This window comes from Eumetopias jubatus, unplaced genomic scaffold (assembly GCF_037043125.1).
Source record: "Eumetopias jubatus isolate StellerSeaLion01/CBP00866 unplaced genomic scaffold, mEumJub1_p1.0 scaffold_15, whole genome shotgun sequence".
NCBI classification, from domain to species: Eukaryota; Metazoa; Chordata; class Mammalia; order Carnivora; family Otariidae; genus Eumetopias; species Eumetopias jubatus.
Genome location: NW_028274821.1, coordinates 49,372,259 through 49,399,349, shown reverse-complemented (window position 1 = coordinate 49,399,349; position 27,091 = coordinate 49,372,259). Strand labels below are relative to the sequence as shown.

The window sequence follows — 27,091 nt, the reverse complement described above, 5'->3', positions numbered from 1 at the left end:
TTTTATATTGTACCAAGACATCAGAACTTAAAAAGTCCAAGAAAAATAGAGCAAATTCTCAACCAGGGGTCATTCATGGTCATTTCTAAAAGTAGTCACTGTCCTTGTTAACAGAGCTCATTCAGAGGTGGCCCATGTTGCTACTGGCTCTACTCCATGTTGTTGCCAAATTGTCCCTATGCACTTTCTCCTCATCTGTCAAGTCAATGTTGGGGATTATTGTCCAACCTTTGGGGACACTTCCACATAAAAAAAAGCTTGTGTAAACTTTTCCCTAGGGTAAGGAGAGCTAGAACACAAAAACACTAAGCACTGGCTGAACTTTCAGCCAGAAAATGTGTAAAATTATTTTTTTATTCGGTTGTTGATAAATCTATTCCAGCAAAAAGCCTAAGAATGAGGTATAAAATTATTAATATATCTCCCTGCTATAAGTGATAACTGTACTTTTTCTTTTATTTAAAGGTCACCAACTTCCAGAAAAGAGCTACTCTGTTGAAAGGGGAGATCAAAGCACACAAATCTTGAACACCTATTAGCGGCACAAATGTGAGACAAAATGTGTAAATGGCTCTGGTAATAAGAAAATGAAAAGGCATTTCTATTTAGTTATACATCTAACATGTAAAATCAATCATTTTGCTCTGTGCTCTCATTTTTAAACTACTTGGTATTCATTGTAATTTATCCAATCATAATAAATTCATTTTACTTTGGAGATTATAGCCTAGACATTGTCATCCAATTTGTATATTTTTTAGGATCAATTGCTTACCAATACTGTGAATTTTTTTTTCCTAATTTGAAAACTCAGTTGAAACAATAGTTTTTCATAACTGACAAGAAGCTCATAGCAGTAATCCTGGGTTTTTTTTTCTTTGCCTTTTTGACGGACACACTTTTAACGCAGCATCTCAGTATCAGAGATTTCCATTGTTATCAACATGTTGTTTCAATCTATCTTTAATCTATACCACCAACTGAGGAATATTAACCATATTTTACATTTCAGTAGTCAATCTGCCTTTTCTATTTCCTTTGTGAATAAAATACTTAGGTGTAATTCTTGACTGATCATATTAGCAGACGGTGTTGGTATTGGTATAAAAATAATAACATTGCATTTAAATATGATTTCTCAGTTGAGAGCGTCATTTTACAGGAAGTTAAAATCACTCCCATCAGGGATAGAACAAAGTTAAGTGTTTTGCCCAACACACTGAGCTATTAATATAATCAAAAAACTTTTCCTCCTTTCCAATCTTTATGCCCACCTTCATCCCAGATCCTCACTAAGTACTGTCTATCCATGAATAGACTGCACATTTTAACTACATCTACCAAAACAAGCTCCACAGCCCCATAGACTTGTGGAATATTATTGCTCAAAAATTCTTTGGAGGTGTTGAAACTTGGTTGCAAATTGGAATCACCTAGGGAGCTTTAAAAAATGCCTGTTGCCTGGGTCACGCCCCAGAGATTCTAATTTAACTGGTAGAGAGTGAGGCCTAAGCATCAGGATTTTTTAAAGCTCCCCAGGTGATTCTAACATGCAGCCAAAATTGAGAACCACTGTTCTAAACCTTTGTTTTACAGATAAAACAATTAACCCTATCAGTGACACATGCAAATTTAATGTTAAAACTAAAGCTAAAACTTGAGTCTTCAGAGTTCCAGTTAATAACTCATTTCACTAACCCAAATGTTTTCAAATGTGTTTCCCCAGGCCTGGGTTTCCTCAGACTTACTGCAGTAGGGACCATAGAAATAATGGAGATAAAAGAGCAGAGGTTTAGACTCACGTACCCCTCAACAAGAGCGGCTTTGATTTTTCTTTTTTATATGCTGGATTTGCTTTGCAAGATTTTTTCCAGGCAAGAAATTAAAAAAAAAAAAAAAAAAAGGAAAAAAAATGTCTACTTGCTTAAAGTAAAAAGGAGTTTTAAACTATTGCAAATAGACCATACATAAGTGGGAGATCCCCTTCTAAGAAAAGAAAAAAAAAGGGGGGGGAAGGACAGGGAAGGGAAGAGAGGAGAAGAGAAAGCTCACTTCAGCAGTATATATACTAAAATTGGACTAATACAGAGATTAGCATGATCCCTACACATAGATAACACTCAAATTCATTAAGTGTTCCATTAAAAAAGAAAAAGAAGGAAAATTATGACTTCTCAAGGATAACCCAGGGCCAGTGGATAAAATTATGTATGTTAAAATATAAATCTGAGGATTTTATCTGTTTCAATCTAAGACAATGAAGAGTCCTTAAGGCCAGAAAGTAAGTGCTTTTGACATCCCGGCTCAGTTGGGGAGCCTGCTTCTCCCTCTGACCCTCTCCCTTCTCATGCTGTTTCTCTCTCTCTCTCTCTCTCATAAATAAATAAATAAAATCTTAAAAAAAAAAAAAAAAAAAAAGGCATACAGCCTGAGAAGAAAAAGTGGAAGATGGCTATTTCACTGTCAAAATCTTTGTCTGGAAAACCTCCATTCTTTTACCTTTAGAGCAGCCTAGAATGATGAAAAAGTCAAGCCACAATGCTGAACATGCCTATTCACTGCAATGACACTGGCTAAGACTCATCAACATCTACTGAAATCTCCCAAGTTGTTACATAACACTTGTCTCTATACTTTTGCTATTCACATCTTTCTGCCTATGAATTTCCAGCAGTCATCCATTATTTTATTTTTATTTTGATATGTTTATATTCCCCATTACTATATAAAATCTCATTGGAGATAATATATAATTTATAAGAATAACTATCATACACTAATCACTTACCACATGCCAAAAACCATGAGTGTTCAGCCTGTAAATATTATCTCTAATCCCCACAAAAACACTATGAATTTAATGTGATCTACTTTCTACTCCTGGGGAATCTTGGGCTCAGAAAGGCTATTATAGCCCAAGGTCACACAACTTTAAACCATTTTCCTTAAAATTTTCAAAGCGCCTGTTGTTTACCATACCATACTGTTTCATTCTCTCCATACGACCTCTGAATTAACTGGAAATGCCCCCCATGTGTCTGAAGTATGTAGGCCAGCAGTATTAAGCATATTTGAAGCTACTTTTTTTTTCCATTAATGGGCCTCCATTTTCCTTTATACCCAGAGGCCCTCAGGAAATTACTACTTTACTATGAAGTAAAGATTAAAGTAAAAAAGAATAAAAGTATTTATAAAGAGCATTTTGTAACATAGAATGATATTTATTTCTGAATGAGACTTTGAAAACTTTCATCAAATTTTACAAGGCGTAAACACTGTATATTAATGAATCTAGAAGCCCACCCCTATCCAATAGTTCATCTTATGCCTATCTACCTTATAGCAGATCGTTACACACACTTATCTTTGAAAATCCTTTTTTTTTTCCCTTTCCTCTTACAAAATATCTAGAAAAAAACAACAACATTGTTGGGGGTGCCTGGGTGGATCAGTCGTTAAGCATCTAACTCTTGATTTCAGCTCAGGTCATGGTTTCAGGGTCATGAGATTTAGCCCCATGTTGGGCTCTGGGCTGAGCTCTGGGCTGGGTATGGAGCCTGCTTAAGATTCTCTCTCTCTCTCCCTCTCCCTCAGCCCCTCCCCCACTTCTCTCCCTCTCTAAAAACAAACAAAAAACAAAACAAAAGAACACAACATTGTCATTAGCACTTTGGGTTTCAAATGTTAAATTGTTTCTTATTAAAATCTTAAAAATAGGGTGCCTGGGTGGCTCAGTCATTGGGCGTCTGCCTTCGGCTCAGGTCATGGTCCTGGGGTCCTGGGATAGAGCCCCACATCAGGCTCCCTGCTCCACAGAAGGTCTGCTTCTCCCTCTCCCACTCCCCTGTTTGTGTTGCCTCTCTCGCTGTCTCTCTCTCTGTCAAATAAATAAAAATAAAATCTTTAAAAATAAATAAAAATAAAAATCTTAAAATGTAGAGGTCCTTTCTTTCTTCCATTTACCAAGGATGCATGCCTTAACTCCTCTCTAAAATAAATCCACCATTGTATAAATCTGACAAAACACTAAAGTAAGATTTTGCTGGATCATTTTGTATTTCATATATATGTATGGTTTTGTTAATAGTTGATACTGACTTGTGATATAATCAGTATTCAGCTTCCAAGGGTTACATTATTTCCAATTCTCTCTTCTTTCAAAATTTAAATCATGTTGCAGATGTCTTTGCTTGCTGAAATAAAAATAACTATAAGCTACTGAATACTTAATATATCTTAGACATTTCAATCATTTTAAGTAGAATGTATTGATTTATCCTCATGGCAAATCTATAAGGAACATATAAATATTACCCCCATTTTACAGATAAGAAAACTGAGTTTAAGTAATGTACCCAAAATTACTTGGTTAACAAGTGTATAGCATTGATTCAAATCCAGGCAATCTGACTGTAGAGTCCTTTGATGACATGGCTACTCTTTGACATACAACTTTCATTCCCTTTAGTCCTTCTTTTACTCTGCCTTAAATTATTGTTATACCTCATTGCCTGCACAAAATTATAAACAAGAGAAAGAGACTCTATCTTCTGTATTCCTTTTATCATCTTACCAGCTCCTAAGATAAGGCCTTGCACAAAATAGATGCCTAACAACTTGAACTAAAATACTAAATTAAATTGAACTAATTAAATTAATCATTTATTCATTCCATAAATATTTATTAAGCACATCTCTGTGCCAGTCACTGTAATATTTGATAGAGACAGAATGTTGAATAATATAAAGAAGGGCCTTTTTTGCCCTACTAAAATGAATATTCTAATTTGGAGACATTATTTTTAAAAAAATGTTCTAGTTAATCAGTGATTCAGTTGGTACAATTTTATTTGTCTGTGCAAGGAACTCAACCAAAACTAGCTTAAATGAAAAGGTACCTTAATGTCTTACATTCCTGTAAAGTCTAAGAGGTGCTGACTTTAGACTCCATTAGATAGACCCAGGGCTTCAAAAATGCCATCAGTAAATTTTGTCTTTCTCATTCTTGGTTCTGCTTTCCTCATTCTGTTTTGTCCTTAGGCAGAGTTCTCTCCACATGATGGCAACAAGAGCTCCCAGCAGCTCCAACTTAAAACCTAGCAACTAAGAGGTAGAGGATGTACTTTTTCCTGAAAGTTCCAGCAAAAATTTTTGGTTGGCTCTTATTGGCCATGTTTGGGTCACACATCCATCTCTAAATCAATCAAAATGGCCCAACTACTGGCCAGGCCCTGGTAATGTGCTCACAGCTCAACCCTGTGGTAAGTGGTGACTTCTAGAATGCTGGGGAAGAGGAAGCTTGCCAATAAACCATATACCTATTACTGTCAATGAGATAAAAGTGTTAGCTACTCCATATACTCACTGGGCAAGGAACAGTTCTCCGTCCATATCCTTCAAAGAAATTACCCTTCATAAAATGATCACTGCCCCCAAGAAAGATTTTTTAAACCTTAGTTTCAATCATTTTGTTGTATTGGTAACTGTACTAAGCTCACCAATTATATTGAACCCATTAGTTTAAAAAAAAGAGATAATCCCACCAACAAAAGCAGCAGGCTACTAGCCAGACTCTAAACTGATATGTGCATTGAAAGAGCTTAATTTGAGAGATATTTTATATTAAAAAAGATCTAAATTTGAACAAAATGTTGTATTGCTTCTCCTAGATTGTTGGGATTATAATCTCTTCAATTTATACCATATCCATAGAAATCCTTTCCTGAGTTCAGTTTAAGCAATCTTTATCTGTATAGTATTGGCTAATCCCAAAACTGCTTGATAAAGACTGTCACAAAATAGCCCATAAAAAGTGAATTCAAAGTCAAACTGATTCACATATCAAATTCTGAAAAACAAAATTGTACAAAATGCAACTATAATGTATAAAACACACTGGGAGACCAAAATTAATGAGAAGGTCAGGGAATGGGGAACAAACAGACATAATTGAAGTACTCATTAACTTCTTTCACTTTGGGGGACTGAATGTATAAGTAGTGATAAACAACCACCCAGTTGATTATGGGAACATGGGGAGCAATCAAAGTTTAAAAAAAAAAGGAACAAGAAATCAAGGTAGCTAAAGGGAGTAACTTGGAAACAGATAAGAAATAAAAATAAAGAAAGCAGCTGACAAACTGAAAAAGGTGACAGGGGAATCCTTAGGGGATAATAAGGGAAAGTGGGCTTTCACAAAATGTAAGGACAGATTTCCAACTATAATTAAAAAGCTCGAGAAACATTAACATTGAGCCTATTAGTTAAAATCAGAACTAAACGCAGCTGGTATCATTTCAGAGTCCAGTAGATAGCACCAATCTATAAGAAAAGATCCCTTGAGTATGCTTAGTGAAAAATTTAAAGGTACCAAAGTATATATGCCTACTGCATAAACTAGGCTAAGTATAAAAGCAATAAAAAGGGTAGTTTAAGACACTTAAATAAGCAAACAATAAAACAAAGAAACAAAATTGATGAGAGCCTCTTCTTTCTAAGGAATTTGGAATTATTAAATCAAACAAGAAGGCCTGCTTAAGATGGTGAGTTCATGGATAAGAAAGGAATTTCTTCTAAAATGTTAGTAAAGGAGTGGAGACCCAGACTGGGCTTCTACTTAGCAGGTCAACCTTATATTTTTCGGAAGTTTGACAGAAAGAATCTTATATATTCATCAAAGAAAATTTAATTTTCTCTGGAGCACACAGCCAGACAGCATTTTGCACCCTCTCTTGTAGTTAGTGAATAAGTTCTGAATAGTAGCATACAGGAGGGAGTGACAAATGATACTTCCAGGCCTGACCCTAAAATCTCTCAGGCCATCCTTTGAGTTATCTCATTTGTCCAAGGAGAGAGTAGAGCCACTACATGGAAGGTGCCTGGTGCCCTGAAGGACTGCATGGGGCAGAGCCTCTCTGGGAACCCACAGCAAACCATGACATAAATATTAAATGCTAATTTTATTAAGCGAGTAATATCAGCCTCCCCTAAATAATATACAAACATAGGCCCAGAACTTACTGAAGAAAATTGAATTGTTTACATTATAAAACCAGATGATTTTTGAAAAGAGAACTAAGGAGAGACAAGAAAGAAGGGTCCTGCAGTACAAGTAAAGTCTAGGGATAGATGAGGTGGAACTGGAAAAAAAAAAAAGTTCACAATATTTCAGACAGCAGAAGGGTATTTAAGAGAAAGGATGTCTAATATAAATTTGAATTGTAGGCTGTGCTGTGCTGCACTGTGTGTTAATCCCCCTCTTGGATGCCAAATCTTTAGTAAAATTTGCTAAATGCAACGACTTTTTAAAAAATAATATCTTGGGATGCCTGGGTGGCTCAGTCAGTTAAGCGTCTGCCTTCAGCTCAAGTCATGATCCCAGAGTCCTGGGATCAAGTCCCGCATCAAGCCTGCTTCTCCCTCTCCCTCTGCTGCTCCCCCTGCTTATGCTTGCTCTCTCTTTCTTTCTCTGTCAAATAAATAAATAAAATCTTAAAAAATATATATTTTCTTGATAGTGAATGAATCTAATCAGGGTGGTGTCTAGCAGGGTAATATAAGGGAGAAAGAGAGCAATGTGCACAGGAGGGGAAACAAAGAGTGGAGATTAAGAATTTAGTAATAGCAGCTTTCTTACTTATTCTGTGAGGACAGCATTACCCTACAACCAAAACCAGCAAACAACCATTACCAACAAACAAACAAACTACATACCAATAACTCTCATGAACGTATATACAAAAGCCTCAATAAAATATTAGCAAATTGAATCCAATAATGTATGAGAAGAATTATACAGCATGACCAAGTGGGATTTATTTCAAGACTGGTTTAATGTTCAAAAATAAATTAATGTAATGGTATTGGGAAAACTGGATATTCACAAAAGAATAAAAGGGAGCCCCTATCTTAAGTGACTCACAAAAATTAACTCAAACTGGATTAAAGGATTAATGTAAAACCTGAAATTGTAAAAATCCTGGAAGACAATATAGGAAAAAAGCTCTTTGACATTGGTCTGAAAAGGATTTTTGGATATATAAAGAGCAAAAGCAACAAAGGCAAAAATAAACCAGTAAGACTACATCAAACTAAAAAGCTCTGCTCAGCAAAGGAAACCAGCAACAGAATGAAAAAGGAACCCATGGAATGGGAGAAAATATTTCCAAACCATAGATCAGATAAAAAGGTTAACATCCAAAATATATATAAGGAACTCATTCATACCAATAAATAGCACAATAAAATAAAATAAATAAAATAAAATAAAATAAATAATACATTTAGAAAACAGGCAAATGACCTGAATAGACATTTTTTTCCAAAGAAGGCATACAAATGGCCAACAGGTACATAAAAATATGCACATCACTAATCATCAGGGAAATGCAAATCAAAACAGCTGACACCTGCTAGAATGGCAATTTTCAAAAAGGCAAGAGATAAATGCTGGTAAGGATGTGGAGAAAAGGGAACCCTACCTAGTGCACTGTTGGTGGGAATGTAAACTGGTACAGCCACTGTGGAGAACACTATGGAGGTTCCTTAAAAATAGAACTACCATATGATCTAGCAATCCCACTTTTGGGTATATATCCAAAGGAAACAAAACCATTATCTCAAAAAGATATTTCTACTCCCATGTTCATTGCAGCATTCATTTCTGTATACATAGAAATAGAGAATAGAAAAGCAGTTGCCAGGAACTGGGATTGGGGGAAATAAGGAGAGGTTAGTTAAAGGGTACAAACTTTCATTTATAAGATGAATGAGGTCTGAGGCTCTAGTACATAACATAGTGACTGTAGTTAATAACACTGCATTCTATCATTGAAATTTGCTAAGAAGATAGAACTTAAATGTTCTCACCTTCCCCAAAAAAAGCAAAAAGTATTGCATTTTTCATTGATTGTAAAAAAATTTAGAAAAAAAACACAAAAATTAGAGGCTAAAACTATTGATAATCCATAATCCCAACACTCAGAGGACCACTACTATAATTTCACAATTATAATGTAATGTTAATAGCTGATATCACCTTCCATATCCTTATATTTTTCCATTCAGTAACTACTTTGTTATTATTTGAGTATAGTGGACATACAACGTTACATTAGTTTTGGGTGTACAGTTTAGTGCTACTTAAACTAACCAAATTAGAACAACAGAAATATTCCCATTTAGTGAAATGGTTATGTAACCATTTTGACCTCCTGTACTATTTGAAATGAACTATTTCAAGTGCCTAGCATGTCACATACCTATACGCACAAATTTGGCATCTTTTTCCAAATGGCACCACTAGGCTTTTCTTTTTTTTCTTTTGTTTTTATTATGTTATGTTAATCACCATACATTACATCATTAGTTTTTGATGTAGTGTTCCATGATTCATTGTTTGCATATAACAACCGGTGCTCCATGCAGAACGTGCCCTCTTTAATACCCATCACCAGGCTAACCCATCCTCCCTCCCACCCCCCTCCCCTCTAGAACCCTCAGTTTGTTTTTCAGAGTCCATCGTCTTTCATGGTTCATCTCCCCCTCCAATTTTCCCCCTTCATTCTTCCCCTTCTAGCTTCTTCTTTCTCTTTTTAACATATAATGTATTATTTGTTTCAGAGGTACAGATCCGTGATTCAACAGTCTTGCACAATTCACAGCACTCACCATAGCACATACCCTCCCCAATGTCTATCACCCATCCACCCCATCCCTCCCACACCCCACCACTCCAGCGACCCTCAGTTTGTTTCCTGAGATTAAGAATTCCTCATATCAGTGAGGTCATATGATACATGTCTTTCTCTGATTGACTTATTTCGCTCAGCATAACACTCTCCAGTTCCATCCACATCATTGCAAATGGCAAGATTTTATTCCTTTTGATGGCTGTTATTTCTCAATCCAAATAGATACTGAAAAGTTGTCTCAGCGAAAGACAAAAAACAAGGATGTATATTCCTCCTAAATTTTCTTGTTCAGTCCCTGCTTCCCTGTGATAACAACCAGTTGTACATAAGGAAGTTGCCTATCCTTGACTTTTCCTTCTACTTGAAACCCAGCTGCATTCCAGATTGCTAATAATTGAAAGATCAATTGCATCATAGGCACTTGACTAAATGTCATTTCAAGTGGCACATTTCCAAGATAGCAAAAGCTATAATATTGACCAAAACAAAGAAACTGCTGAAGTTGTTGGAATAAAAGATGATAGATCTATGTGTGATTTTTCCAGCAAAACATCAACTCTTGAGTTCACTTCTAGGCTGTATTCTTGGAACAGACAGATGGGACTTAACTAACCATATTTTAAAATACAAAATATAACATAACTTTTAAAGTATGATAAGTTTTAAAAAATGGAACCTTGAAAACAAAATAGAAGTCAGGAAATAAATACACACGCATACAAAAATTTAGTATAAAACAAAGATAAGGCAATGACTAATTATTCCATAAATGATACTGTAAATTTAGATAGCCATCTGGGGGAAAAACAATTGCATCTACACCCATTTCTTATTCTAATAAACATTGCAATATATCACTATTTAAATGTAAAAATGAAAACATATTAGTTCAGAATAAAATATGCGAAACGACTACCTTCATAACCCAGAAGTGGAAGCCTTTTTTAAGTATGGCAAAACAGAGAAGCTATAAAAGAAAAGATGGACAAATTGTGTCTGAGCTTAAGAATAAAATCTATATGACAAAAAGCTCACCAAAAGTTATGTCAAAAGATTATCAGCAAAATAACAAAATGAGAAGTTATTTTAATTCACATTACAATGGACTAATATTTCTGTAATATACAAACATTGTCCTAATATTTCTCTAGTATACAAAGAGCATCTGCATCTTGACAAGAGTAACATAAAAAAATAGAAAATATAGGCAAAGAATATGAACCTATATTTCACAGAACTGTAAATACAGATAGCTCTTAAAAATGTGAAAAGATGGGGTGCCTGCATGGCTCAGTTGTTGGGCATCTGCCTTTGGCTCAGGTCATGGTCCCAGGGTTCTGGGATCGAGCCCCGCATCAGGCTCCCTGCTCAGCGGGAAGCCTGCTTCTCCCTCTCCCACTCCCTCTGCTTGTGTTCCCTCTCTTGCTGTCTCTCTCTGTCAAATAAATAAATAAAATCTTTAAAAATAAAAAAAATGTGAAAAGATGCTGATGAAGAAAAAGAATTAGAAATGACCTTACCTTCAGGACTTATCATTATTCACAAATAATTAAAAGGTGGGTATTTAGGAATGACAATGTCACCTATAATTTTGCAATTTGCAATTTAATAATATTTAATTAGTCTTCAGGTGAATTTTTCTTCCATCACTGTTAAGTGTACAAATGAGTTTGTTAGATCACTTGTATTAAACATAACTGAAAAGGAAAAATTATAAAACTTTGCAAAAATTAGAGAAGAAACAATATGGCTGGGTTTGGGTTTTGTGCTTTTTTTAAGTTGGTTTTTTGAGGGAAAGGGGACTGTCAACTTTTTAAAAATGTCAGAAATTCTGAAAAGTACAAAAAGCATAATAATCATCATCCATAATCACCTGAAAATGGTCACATTAAGCACTTTAATGTGATTTCAGTCTCCATGTCCTCTATAAATAGCCATTCTTTTAGTATACAAACACACACACACAACACACACACCATGCATACAATATACATTGTGTATACAGAATATATTATATACTGTAATATAGCAGAATTTTGTAATCTGCATTTTTCACTGAACATATCATAAGCTGGTAAGAGTTTTAAACCACTCTGAAGGAAATACAACGGTATTTTAATATATGAGCTAGCCATTTCCAAAATTTAAGAATGGGAAGTTGGAGGAGGGAGGCTGAATTTGAGTTTCTTCACAGCAATGTGTGTATCTGTTGGAGAAAGCTTATTATTTTCTGTCCTCATGTTTCCTTTCCATGCAGAAAGACTTCCCCAAAAAATAGCACTTCCAATTTCTTTCCCACATAAGGTGGAGTGACTTAGGCGACTGATGTGTCTGAAAACAGAATTGTCCATGCGCAGCTCCGTTCCAAGGTTCTCTTGGCCTCTGTACAGGATGCATTCTTCTCTTTGCTCTCTGCCTTTCAGTAAGTTACCTGTCCCAGTGGGTAAGACTTGCACCTACCCTTGCCTGCGTATGCCTGAGTGGGTAAATTTAATTCTAGGGAAAGGATTAGAAAGTACATCAAAACTACAATCTTCAGTACAGCTTTAATCTGTAATTAGGTGGCTACTTTGATCTTGAGATGTCTGCCTCTTCTCATTTCACTTGAACTTGCAAGGTGAAGAAAGTGGTAGTATGTGTTGACTCCCCAAAACTCTAACTTTGTCTATAACTATGTTTCCAATCCACAGGGCATTTGCGTGTTCATTATTGTATTTGATTTTCACAGTAACTTAGATGTAGGAGGGAAGATATTAACATTTGTTGAGTGAATGCCTACTATTTGTCAGAAATGTGCTAAGACTTTTACCTTTTGGTAAAATCTTAATTAATGATCGCAACTTTGAAAAATAGAATTGCCCTTATTTTAAAGATCTGAAAGTGGAGTTTCAGAGAGGTAAAATGATTTGCCTAAGATAGACAACTGGTAAGTGACAAATTTAGAAGTTCAAACGACTATAAACACCAGGATCATATCTCTCGTTCACTTTTGAATTCCCAGGTCCTGCTGGTCTCATGCTCGACACAGAGAAGGCATTCAGTAAAAATAATTAAATAAATGACTCCAAATAAATGCTCTTTCCACTAAATCACAGAGTGAGAACAGAGATTTTTTAAACTACAAAACTCAGGGAACCTTCAAGCTGCAATCCTATTTCCATGGGAGTTGGGGGTGGGAGCTGTGCAGAGAGAACCTGAGGCTCATTTCTGGAGATGTGTATGGAAATCCTATGAGGTTACATGTGGTACATCAGAAAACAGAACGGACAATGAAATGCGAGCTCTAGTATTTCATGGGGTCCCATAGTTTTGAATATAACATAGTTCTCACAAGTTGACAAGCCCAGAAACTCCTGCGGCTAGAAAGACAGGAGATGTGAATCCATAAAATCAGAACATCTTAAAAGGAAGTTATGGCATAGATTCTGCTTGAAAATGTATTGTTCCAAAGTCATGATTTAGAACTTGCCATTAACACTGAGCAGATCTAAGACTAAATAGGAAAACAGTTTTGCCTAAGTAAAGGAAAAGAAATATACCTACCTTTAAGCTTTCTCCTTTGTGCCTCAACCTCCCACGCATGCTTGCACACGCACACACACAAACACACACACCCCATGAATGATATTTTGCCACAAACACACACCAGACAGGTATCTAATTTTAAAAGAAGGGAAAAGGTAATGAAAAGAAACAGTCATTTTCTTTTTCACATCTGAAAATGCCTCCAGCAACAGGTGACAATGAAGGAAATCAGAAGCAATATGCATCCTGCTATCTCTTTGTTGACCTGAATCTTTCACAGTCAAAAAGAAAGCAGCTAATGTCCTCCATTAACAGAAGAAAAGCTTTAAAAATTGCTCAAGTTCACCAGCATGGTTATTATGCTATTTGAATTTCTTTAAGATGCAGATGTAAGATTCAAAGTGACTGTAGAATGTACGTGTCAAAAAATATTCTATTTAGTCGCCTGAATTTTAAGGAAATAAAGAAACCTGAAAATTAACTTAATCTATTTACAACAGGTGTAAACCATAATGTTGTAGGAAAAAATAACCACAAAATGCATTAAGATCATCATTGCCTGCATCCAGAGGCATATAAATAATTACCTGTCCATTGGATACCAGTTCTAGCCAAATCATTCCTACAGAGTAGCAACAAAAGAGTGTTTCTTGCTAGATAAGAACCAAGTATCATCTTACCAATATTCCAAAGAAAAGGGGATGAGGGAGGGTGCTATGTATATGTTAGAATTATTAAGCAAGTACGTTTGTTTTGTTTTTTTTAAGAGACAGAGAGCATGTATGTGAGCAGGGTGGGGGCGGGGGCGGGGGGCAGAGGCAGAGGGAGAGAGAGAATCTTAAGCAGTCTCTGCACCCAGTGCAGAGCCTAATGCAGAACTCAATCCCATGACGCTGAGATCATGACCTGAACTGAAATCAAGAGTCGCACATTAAGCAAGTACTTTTAAATAAACTGCGTGGGGGTGGCCTGTCTAATATTGCTATGTAAATGATCATCATTTGGTCCAACAGAGTTTTGTAGTTCTCACTCTAACTTTTGACTCCCTCTTGAAAAATCTAACCCTGACACCAGTTATCTAGCTTTAATATCAATAAAAATCTCTTCTGCTGTAGCAGCTTCATAGCGATAATCTAGCCAGAATTAAAAAATAGTCCCTTAGAAATGTACCCTTTAGCCTTCAAAGCACTTATACATCCATTTTCAAGAATTATAGAAAACATGAACAAAAAGGGGCATCAGGTATAATCTTCTAAAATCTCCTTATATGACAAATCATTTAATTCAGTAAATACCATTTGTGTATTTACTAAGTAAGTCCTGTGCTGGAGATAAGAAGGAAAACAAATTTAAAATTAAAAATGCAAATGCTGTCATCGTGGAGTTTACCCACCTGTCTAAGTTCATCTAATTTACAAAAAGCCTGACCCAGGACATGGGACCATAGTGCCTTAAGCTCTCTTCAGTATGAAACATGCCCTTCTGTTCTTTTTTTTTGGTCCTTTAAACCACGTAACGACTATGATTCCCATTTTATAGATGAAGCAATGGAGGACTGAAAATAAGTTCAAAATCATATACCTAATAAACTTCAAAGCCAGACTTTATCCCATGTTTCCAGACACCTAGCCCACTGCTCCTACTAGTATACCGGAAGTGGTAAGTAATATTCTATGAATAGGTACACTAACATAATTTGGCAGTGGCTGCCCAAACTGCATGGTTAAAGTGGTAATTGTTGGCTATATCCAAGATTAGGGGGAAAGAGTTCTTTAACTGATTAGTGACATCTGCCCTGGGGGCAAGAACGGGGATGATAGCAAATGTGTTCAATACTTTCCATTTGTGTACAGAAGTTTTAATACAAACTCAAGAATCATTCATATTATCAAACAAATACACTATTATGATAAGTTATATAATATGCAATATTTTCCATTTTTATCCATCCAACAAGCACTATAGCTATTATGTGATGCTAGGTATTGGTAATATAAAAATGGATAAGATTTGGTCTCTGTCCTAAAATAGCTCATACTCTAGCAAGAAATACAGAAATCTAAACAGCTAATCCAATAAGATAAGCATTGTACTTGTAAATATGGCTCTAATATTCTGATGTAACATCTTTAAATTTATAACATGGGAAAAACAAGTTTTGCTATCTTCATATACCAAATATCAAGTGAGTGTTTTAATATGACCTATAATTATCACAATAACCACAGTTTAAGTGCATATGATGAATGTAACTCTTTTATAAGCTTATTGTGTAAATTAAATGATATAATGCCTTTTACATGTTTAATACAATGTCTGAAACAGAGAGTACTTTAATACCAGCTACTATAAATAGCCAACTGCCCCTTCCTGAAACTCTACCATAACTTCCACTAAAATGCTCATGAAGCACAAATATGAAAATTCACAAAACCAAAAACTGAACTAAGATTCAAACTATTGTCAAAATCTGGAATAAATTAGCACTAAATAAAAAGGCTATGAAAATGGATTTTAAAATATCAATACACTTGTTTTTGAGTGGATATAGTAAGTTGTAGCTGGTAGCAAGTAGGAAAAAATGGGTAAATTGGCACAATTTTTTCATATGGAAAATTGGAGAATCTGAGAGCAAAGTATACTAGATGAATTAAAATTCCAGAGGAAAAAACGTCCTTCTCGGGATTATGGGTTAAATTGTGTCCCTCAAAAAAGATACGTGGAAGTCCTAACCTACAGTACCTATGAATGTGACCTTATGTCAAAACAGGGACTTTGCAAATGTAATCAAGTTAAAATGAGGTCACTGGGGGGGACCTAACCTCCAGAACTGTGAGAAAATAAATTTATCTTGTTTTTAAGCCACCTAATCTGTAGTAATTTGTTAAAGCAGCCACTGCAAACTAATACACTATGTGAGGAAACATCATTTCTTTCTCTGGGGGCATTTTCTGATTCTGGCCATGGCTAAAGATCAGCCCTTTCCCATGTAGAAAGACTATAGCAGAGCATTTGGCAGCCCAGTGAGGTTGGCAGGGCAGATTAGAAACTGGTGAAGCACAAAATTTGAGCCGAATTTTCCCCATTTGCTGAGCCCTAAAGTAGAATGGCAAGCTGGGAGGCTAGATCAAAAGGCTTTTAAATGCACAGAAAAATCCCTAAAAGTCTTATGAAAAGGCAGATAAATGTAACCAATAATCAAGAGGGGGAAAAAGCAGAAGCAGATCCAAAGATTATTTACATACTGGGCTGAATAGAGAAGGACTCTAACATACTACGATTAATTAGTCCCTAGTAGGACCTTTCTCAAGGAAAGAGGGGGCAGACATCTCAAATTATCAAAAATCAGGATAAAGAGGCAACATTACTAAAAATTGTTAACATACTAAAAAAGGAGTAGGAGGATATAATGAACAACTTTATGCCAATAAATTTAAAATTTAGTTGAAATGGAAGAATTCCTTGAAAACCATAAAATGGCAAAACTGAAACAAGAAAAATATCAAAATTGCCACTTATCAATTAAAGAAATTTAATTTGCAATTAAAACCTTTCTCACAGACAACCACTACTGCTTACCTTCTACTTAAATCAACCAATAAAAGAACAAAATATATGAAACAACAGTTTTCAAGACACTTGACATCAGGTCAAAGGACAATGATTACTGAGAAATCAAAAGAAATGGGATGAGTCAACCCTACCATTACCTCAACTAACTGCTTTTAGAGAGTTCCTAGGCATCTACTTGGGACGGGGAAACATAGGCAGAGTCCAGTAGACTCCCTGAGATGAAGAGACAGTGCTGGAAGTCTGGAGACACCAGTCAGCAAGAGTTTGCTGGAAAGAGTCCCAGAGAGGAGAGAGCAATAAAAAGAAAGAATGTTGGAGAACTGTACAGTCCCCTTCAAGTTTTCAGCTGAGTTTGATCAGCACAAGCACATGAAGAAACTATCTGGGGCCAAGGAAAGAAAGTTGAAAGGGTTAGAGGAAATAATGCCTGATGCTTACACCAAAAAAAAAAAAAAAAAAAAGGAAAAATTATGATTCATGGGGCAGTGAGTATACAAAAGGGTTTATCTCAGGAGTGAGGAAAATTTAACTCTAGATTGAGCATGGCTCCAGTCCCACCTCATAAATCTTAAAAGCAACACCTAAAAGGATCAAACTGTTTCCAAGAAATTTAATTGCATCCCAGACAAAACATCAAGAATATTTATAAGAAGAGAAAAGTCTCTGGAAATAAAAAGACAAAATTCACAATATCTGACATTCAATCAAAGACTACCAGTTGTGCAAAGAAGGCGGGTAATATTACCCATAACAATGAGTAAACCAGTCAGTTGAAACCAAAGGATAATTCCACATATGGTAAAATCAAAAGACAGCATTAAAATAGCAATGATAACTGTATTCCACATGTTCAAGGGCAAAGTGGAGATTTAGAAGATTAAGAAAAAGAATCAAATCTCATTTTTAGAGATGAAAACTATAATTCAAAAGATTAAAAAAATGCAATAGATGAAAATACCAGAAGATTTAAAGGAATAGTAATAGAAAATATTCCAAATAAAACACAGAATAAAAAAATTTTTTTTAAATTAACAGAGCATCAGAGACCTCCATTACAACTTCAAGCAGCCTAATGTACATATAATTAAAAAAAAGCTATAAATCAGTAGGAAAAATTGTAAATTACATACCTGATAAAGGACTTGTATCCTTTAAGATAAATAAATAACTCTAAAAATATAACATAAATACCTCTAAAAATTCAATAATAATAAAACAGCTCAATTTTTCAAATGAGCAAAAGATCTGACTATACATTTCATCAGAAAAAATATACAAATGTTAAATGAGCATATGACAAAATGATTAACATTATTAGACATTAGAGAAATACATATTAAAATCACAATAAGATACTACTACATACCTACTACAAGGGCTAAAATTTGAAAAACTGACTATACCAAGTGTTCATGAGGATGTGGAAAAATTGGAATTCTCATACACTGCTGGTAGCAATATAAATGACATAACACCTTTGGAAAACAGTTTAGCACTTCCTAAAACTACATATTCACCTATCATTTGATCTAGTCATTCTACTCCTTGGTACCTACTAAAGAAAAATAAAAGAAAATGACCATACAAGTCCTACACATGAAAGTTCATAGTAAGTTTATTTGTAATAAGCAAAAACTGAATGCGACCCAACAAGAGATTAATTAATTAATGTAATATATCTGTACAGCGGAATACTACTCAACCATTAAAAGAACAAACCATTGTTACACACTTCAACATGATGAATACCTAAGTGATTATGTTGAAAGAAAGAAGCCAGGCTAAAAAGAGTATACATTGCAGGAGTCCATTTATATAAAATTCTAGAAAATATAAACTAATAGTAACAGAAAGTATATTGATAGCTCTCTGGGGTCATGGAAGTGGAAAGAGTCAGAAGGAAGGGATTTCAAATGATCAAGACAAAATTTTACAGGTGATGGTTTCAGTGGTACATACATATGTTGAAATATCAAAATGTTTTGCAATTTCTTTAATTTACTGCATGTCAGTTATATCTCAATTATGCTTTTAAAAATATTCTCGAAAAGAATACTCCAGGCCCAGTTGGCTTCAGTAGTGAATTCTACCAAACAACAACAACAAAAAGAAACACATTAATTTCAGGCAAACTCTTCCAAAGAACACAAAAAGGGAAAATACTTTCCATTGTCCAGCTACCAATATATCCCTGATACTAAAAGCTGGCAAGGACATTACATAAGAGGAAATCATAAGCCAATATGGCCCATAAAAATAAATGCAAAGACCCTAAACAAGATATTATTGAGTTCAGCAATATATAAAATATATCATTACCAAGAAGAAGGGCAAGTTTGAATTAACATGTGAAAATCAAACAGTGTAATTCACCATTTTAACAGAATAAAAAATTATCATTTTAATATATGCATAAAAGGTATTTGATAAAACTTAAAACTTATTCATGATAAAAGCTCTTAGCATACTAGTAATAAAAGGAATCTATCTAAATCTCGAGAAAAGTTAGCAACAAAAATCCTACAGTTAGCATCTTATTTAATGGCAAAATATCACATTCTTTTCCTTTTAGTTAAGAAACATGATAAGGATATCCACATCACCATTTCTATTCAACATTATACTTTCAATAACACAAGACAAATGAATAAAAGCTTTTAAAATTGAAAAGGAGGGTGCCTGGGTGGCTCAGTTGGTTAAGCGACTGCCTTCAGCTCGGGTCATGATCCTGGAGTCATGGGATCGAGTCCCACATCGGGGGGCTCCCTGCTCAGCAGGGAGTCTGCTTCTCCCTCTGGCCCTCTTCCTTCTCGTGCTCTCTATCTCTCATTCTCTCTCTCTCAAATGAATAAATAAAATCTTTAAAAAAAAATGAAAAGGAAGAAATCACATTGTGAATATTTATAGATTATATGATTGGGTACATAGAAAATCTAAAAAATACCTACAAACTATTAGGATTAGTAAGTAAATTAATAATTAAACATAGTGAATTAATGGCCTATAAGTATGAGTTCAATATACAAAATATGTTTTTATACACTTGCAAGAAACAATTGGAAAATGTAATTTTAAAAAGAATACCATTTATTTAGCACACAAATATAAAAGATATAGGAATAAATGTAATAAAATCTATAAAAGATTTCTACAACATTTCTACAATGAAAAAACACAAAATGTTATTGAGAGGAATTTAAGAAGCCTTACATAAATGCAAAAATACGCAATATTCATGGGTTAAAAGGCTGAATGTTGTTAAAATGTCAATTCTCTTCAAATGGATCTACAGTCAATGCAATCCTAATCAAAATACCAGCATGTTTAATATGTGAGAGAGAAATGACAAGTTGATCCTAAAATTTATATGAAAATTAAAAGGACCTAAAGTAGCCAAGGCAATCTTGAAAAAAACAGAATCTGAGATCTTAAGATACCAGACTTCAAGACTTATAGGAAGCAACTGTAATTAAGATAATGTGGTATTTGCAAAATAAAACACAACTACACCATTGGAACAAATGGGAGTCAGAAACACATTCACACATAAATGGTCACTAAGTTTCTTTGAGGGTAACTGTACTTTTAATAGAAGAAGGATGGTCTTTCAAATAATAATCTTAGAGCAATTGGATATATAAATGGGAAAGTATGAACCAGGGCTACTTCATATCATACACAAATTAATTTGATATGGATCATAGACCTAAATGTTAAACAATAACTCTTTTAGAAAAAAAAAAAGAGCACAAACAATGAATCATGGAACACTACATCAAAAACTAATGATGTACTGTATGGTGACTAACATAACATAATAAAAAAAATTAAATTAAAAAAACAGGAAAATATTGTCATGACCTTGGGCTGAGCAAATTTTCATAAAAGAACACAGAAATCACTAACCATTAAAGAAAAAATTGAGAAATGGCATTCCATCAAAGTTAGGATATTGTGGCCATCCAAAAGCATAATTAAGAAAGTGAACATGTAAGCCACAGAGAGAGAGAAAAAATATAACTGATAAAAGGGCTCACATCCAGGAAATACAAAGAACTCCTAAAAATCATTAAGAAAGAGACAGACACCTCAATTTTAATGGGTATATTTCTTAAAGTGGTACCCATAAGAAAGGCTATCAATGGCTATTTACATATATGAAAAGATACATAATTAGCCATCAAGAAAATTGAAATTAAAACAACAGTGAAATACTTCTACATATCAACCACAATGGCTAAAATTAAAAATGACTGATCATACCAAGTGTTGGTAAAAATATGGAGCAACTAGAATTCTCATGTGTTACTAACTGGAATGTAAACTGGTTAAACTACTTTGGAAAACTGCACTGGTGATGTTATGACCCACCAATTCCAATCCTAATTATATATCCAAGAAAAATGAATGTATACCAAAAGCATGTTCAAGAATGTTCATAATGGACATTATTACAACCAGATGCTAGAAACAACCAAAATAACTATCAACAGTAAAATGAAAACATAAATTGTAACATGGGATGTTTCACAAAAATTTCAAAAAAGGAACTACCACCACACACAACAAGCCAGATGCAAAAGAGGTCATAATGCATGGTTCTGCTTATGTAAGAACCTGCATTAGGTTATAAACAAAGACAGGACATGATCAGATAATACTTAAGATAATTCAGTCACCAACCATTAAGCAAGCAAGAGTAATGTAAAGCAAAGAGGATAATATAAAAACATACAGTAAAATTCTGCGATGAGGTTACACATGAGATCCAAAATATTGAGTAAAGTTTGGAGATGCAGGATCTGGCTACTTTTTACAAATCTGCTCTAAAGTTTGACACAGATCTCACTGGGCACAAATCAAGGTGTTTATAGGGCTGTGTTCCTTCTGGAGGTTCTAGAGGAGAATCCACTTTCCTTACCTTTTCCAGCTCTCAGAGCCTGCCTGCATTCCTTTGGTTCATGACCCCTTCCATTTTCAAAGCCAGGAATACCAGACAAATCTTCCTCATGTTGCATTATTCTGATACTCACTCTCCTTTCTCCCTCTTTCATTTTTAAGAACCTTTGTGATTACATTGGACTTACCCAGAATCTCCAGGATAATGTCCATATTTTAAAGTCATCTGATTAGCAATCTTTTTTTTTTAAATTTTTATTTTTATTTTTATTTTTTTTAAAGATTTTATTTATTTATTCGAGAGGGAGAGAATGAGAGAAAGAGAGCATGAGAGGGAAGAGGGTCAGAGGGAGAGGCAGACTCCCCGCCGAGCAGGGAGCCCGATGTGGGACTCGATCTCGGGACTCCAGGATCATGACCTGAGCCAAAGGCAGTCGCTCAACCAACTGAGCCACCCAGGTGCCCCATCTGATTAGCAATCTTAATCTGCAACCTTAATTCCCCTTTGCTGTGTAATAAACATATTCAGGGAGTTTAGGTATATTAAGGATTAGGATAGAAAAATCTTTGAGGGGCCATTACTTTGCCTACCACACTTGGGTATCCATCCATGATCCAAATTCCCTCACACTCTCCATCTCAAGATGCAAATAATACCCTGAATTTAGTGTTTATCAATAGCATATATATTTTAAGCTATTCTATGTGTTTGTAGGCATAGCAATATATAAGTGTCATTTCAAAGCTTTTTTATGAACAGCATAATATATATAAAACTCTGCAACTTATCTTTTCATTTAATATTATGCTTTTGTATAGCCCTACATCATTTATTTTGAGTGATGTTCTATATGTATATGTCACAATGAACATTCTTGTACTTATCAACTCATGCCCATGTGCAAAACTCTTGGTTAAATATCTAAAGGTAGAATTGCAGGGGTGCCTCGGTGGCTCAGTCAGTTGGGCGGCTCCCTGCGGCTCAGGTCATGATCCCAGAGTCCTGGGATCGAGCCCCGCATCAGGCTCCCAGCTTGGCAGGAAGCCTGCTTCTCCTTCTCCCACTCCCCCTTCCCTCTCTTGCTGTGTCTCTCTGTCAAATAAATAAAATCTTTTAAAAAATAATTTAATAATAATAAAAGTAGAATTGCAGAATGGAAGATAAGCACATCTTTAAAGTAACTTATTATCAAATTGCTCTCCAACATGGGTTTGCCAATTTACATTTCTATGAGCACTCTATTGTACATTTCTCTGCATCTTCACAGCATTTTAAATATTTCCCTGCTGTTATAGGCTGAATTGTGTTCTCCAAAATTTCATATATTTAAGTCCTAAACCCCAGCACTTCAGACAGTGACTGTATTTGGAGATCAGGGTTTTTAAAGAGCTAATTAAGTTACACTGAGTTACAATTCGATGAGCCTTAATCCAATACAGCTGATGCGTTCATAGTACCATTTCATAAGATTATTGGCCACCCAGATTTTTTATGAGTGCTGTCTTTTTTCTTATTGATTTGTATATGCTTAATACATTCTAAATACCTTTCTGTTTGTTTTTTGTCTGCCTCTGATATAACTTATCTTTATCTTTGTTAAACAGATACTTAAATTTGTACATCTTTTCCTTTATGGTTTATTCATTTCTGTTTCTTTTTCACCAAAAATGTCTTTCCTGATGTCATACAGTCCCCAATATTTTCTTTTCTAAGTTTTAAGATTTAAGCTTCACATATCTGTGTATGATATGATGTGCCATCCAGATCCTCTTTCAAGAACAAAGCACTCATTCTGCATGCATCACCTCACTTGTCAGGTATATTGGGTACTCATGGCTTGCAACTGTATCTCGAAGGCTCACCTTCAGGCAAAGAACGCAGCCCTATCCAAGGTTGCTATCCTTCCCTGAGCATAGTCCATGTATAATGACTACTCAGTAAGAGGTTACAAAGGTCAGGTCTTGTATTTGTTAGTTTTATCTTTCTAACACATAAAATTTAGTGGCTATCAGTTCTTTTGGCAATATTAATTGAATTTTATCAATTTCTATGGTTGTCATGATTTTCTTTCCCATATATTTCATCTATGTTTACTTTTCTTTTTGTTGTGGTACATCTTTTCATGATTCTTTTAGTGAAAGTGGGTGTTATAAACACTCAAACTTTGTCTAAAATGTTTTTACTCTTCCCTTTTCCTCAAGTAATTCTAAGATGATATTTTTTCTCATTACATTAAAGATATTACTCTATTATCTCCTACTATTAATTATTGCTAAGAAATATGTTGTTGGTCCAATGACTATTCTTTTCTATATAGCTTAAAATTCTTTCAGGGAGTTTTTGAGATTTGCACGTTTTAACCCTGAAGTTCTTCAATCAAGCAGTGTCTAAGCATAGACTTATTTTTGTATTTGTATTTATCTTATATAGCATTGTGTATGTCCTTTAAATTTGATAACTTGTGGCTTTATTTTTGTGTACATGTAGCCATTATTTCCTCAAATTGTACATCTCTACCATATGTACTGGTGCCTATCAATCTATTCTCTGCATCTCTTACAGTCACTTCGAACTTTTTAACTATGTTTCTCTTTTGCATTCTATATATTTTCCTTAGAACCACCTTCCAATTCACTAATTCTTTTTTTGACTATGTCATTCTTGAGTTTACCTCATCTATCACATTTTTTAATTAATATTTTGGTCATTATATTTTTTAATTTCCCCAAGATTTGTATTTGGTTCTTTTATAAGCCACCTATTCTTGTTTTATTTCTACCCTTTTATAATTTCTTACTCTTTTTAAATGGAAGCTCTTTCTTATTTACCTCATTGAGATTTTAATTCTAAGCTTATTTATTTTGAAGTGTTTGTCAGACTGTTCCATAAAACTGATTTCATGTGGAACAAATTTATATTTTAATTCTGACTGTGTTGGTTCCCACTGGTATCATTAAGTATCTTCATGTAGTGTGGATTATTATGGGAAAATTTTTAATGCTCTCTCAACAATCCATTCACCTACCTATTCTCTTATTCTCTGTGTTCATCCCTCTCTCTCTCATAATTTTGCAATTGTTTCTTCCTATAACCTAACCTCATATGAAACCAGGTCTTATAATGGCATTTGACAGCTACTGACTCTCAGTGAAACCAAGAATAACTGAGATGAATACAAATTCAGTCATGCACTATTAGAAGAGTTTTCAGTTCTTCATCCTGAAGTGGTGTATATGCTAATTGTTCCTATTGGATGAAATGTAGGAAATTCTATAGCTGCTAGCAATGATCTGAAATAAACTTTTTTTTTTAGATACCCTTATCTGCAAGAAATTCTCATCCAAAGCCCTAATTTCAAGCAATAAATTTAATTTTCATCTGCCTTTTCCCTTCCTTTCCTCTTGTCTGGAGTACTTTTAGTCTCCTTCACCCTAAAGGTATCCCATTCCTGGCTGCCCCTATGTGTAGTAGATCAAGATACCAGAAAGTCTGTGACTTCAGCCCCACTAATATAATTTTTCATTCATTTTCTGGTTCTCAGAGATTTTGATCTTATGTTTGAACTCTGCTAGGTCTACATGGTTTTCCATTGTTATAAATTATTTTCACTGCTACAGTTTGAGGAGGAAGCAGTGTGTGATAGCTTGAACTTATGCCTGTATTTTATTTTCTCACCAAAAAAAATTCTGATAAAATTTCTCCATTTTCTCATTATATAAAACATTCAGGAGTTAAATACAGAACATAAAAGGGTCTCATTATCCTGTGTAGAATAATGCCTATAGGATTTTTCCTTTAAGAAAGAATAATCCATTTAAATCAGTGGTTTTCAGAATTTCTGGGATTTTTAATATCTTGAGAATCATGTTAAGAATGTGAAATTCTGGGCCCTAATTTTCAAGCATTCTGATTTTTCAAGTCTAGTATTAAACCATTTGGGGGGTGAACAATTTTGGTGAACACCAAGTGTTATATCCTATAAAAATGATTTTTTTAAAACTATAAATTGAATCTCATATGTAGTGATTGGTTTTTAAAAACTGATCTATTCCAAATCTACACACCTTATAGCAAAATGAGGGAAAAGATAATTTTATTGGAAAAATCTTTTTTCTCTCGATTTTTATTTTTCTTTTAGTTTTTAATTATCTCAAGGAAAATTGGTTTAAGAATAGATTACATCTAACTAAACTTATAAGAAATAAGGTTATACATCTCACCTTGATAACAAATGGCCCAGTTTGTACTTCTTGAGATAAATAAGGCATATTTTTTTGTCACAAAGACTACTTCTCAATGTTTTAGTGGAGTTAAAAATAGCCCCTTTTCCATGGATGCATAGATGTATTCCATACTTTGAATCACTTAGTGTGTGTGTGTGTGTGTGTGTGTGTGTGTGTGTGTGTGTGTGTGTGTTTTGGTGCAGTAGAGGTGGAAAAGGGAGGGGTTATAAGGAGACACAGTGAAATATATTCCAGTATAAAGGTCATTGATTTAGGTCAGGGCAATGAGGGAAACAGTAATAAATGCTAAGCCGTGTCGAAAAAGTCAAAGTGACTGACTCATTACTGCATACCTTTCTCTTCCCAGCCTCACATTTCATGAAGCTATGTAGTTTAGTACCTTAGTACTGCCAAAGCCAATTACCAAAGCCAATTTCATGCATGGACAACCTTGAGTTTTACCCTCTCTCTTCTTCCTCCTCCCTGTTTAAGCCAGAGTAAATGTATTCCTAAATCATCACAAATTCAAATTTATAAATGAGCATGAATACTAGGATCTGTATTTTAGAATATTTTGCTATCCCTAAAACTCATGTTTCACCAAGCCAACTTGGATATAAGATATATCTGTTTATTGTGGGCATCTAATACTGAGAACAGAGAGATTTCACAAAGATAATTAAACATTCCTCCAAAAAAGCTTAGTTTAGGAAAAATAAGCTATAGGAATGCAAATATCAAGCATTTGGAATTAAAGTATAATTTTATAATAAAGAAACTGGGAGGACCTCTTTTAACATATTATGTCACTATTACATATAACTATGCAGAATTAATAGGGCAGAATTTAACTATTTCTCTGAATCCCTAATAAAATATATAATTATCTTTTAATAATACAAGAAACATAAAGAATATAGAGAGGTTCTCACGATAAGAATTTGATAGCTTTATGAATTTTTTAATTACCTTGATTCCTTTCCAAGAATAAGACAACTACTTGGCAATTTTTAACCACCGAAGATATGGCATTGCAATCTAGAAAGAAGATAGTTATGTTTCTAACTATTCCAAATAGAAAATAGGATGATCACTGAAACAAACTTAGACATGAAGGGTTTTTCACAGTTTCTTAAAACACAAAATTATACTCAGAGTTTATGCGTTCTTTGATTTGG

General features: G+C 34.5%; 1 non-coding gene across 1 annotated transcript; it reads left to right on the top strand.

The window, feature by feature from the left end:
- Positions 1-2,044: 2,044 nt before the first annotated feature.
- Positions 2,045-2,148, top strand: LOC114218288 (U6 spliceosomal RNA). The gene has a single exon (XR_015766912.1). It is a non-coding gene; the product is annotated as a U6 spliceosomal RNA (small nuclear RNA).
- The last annotated feature ends 24,943 nt before the right edge of the window (positions 2,149-27,091 follow it).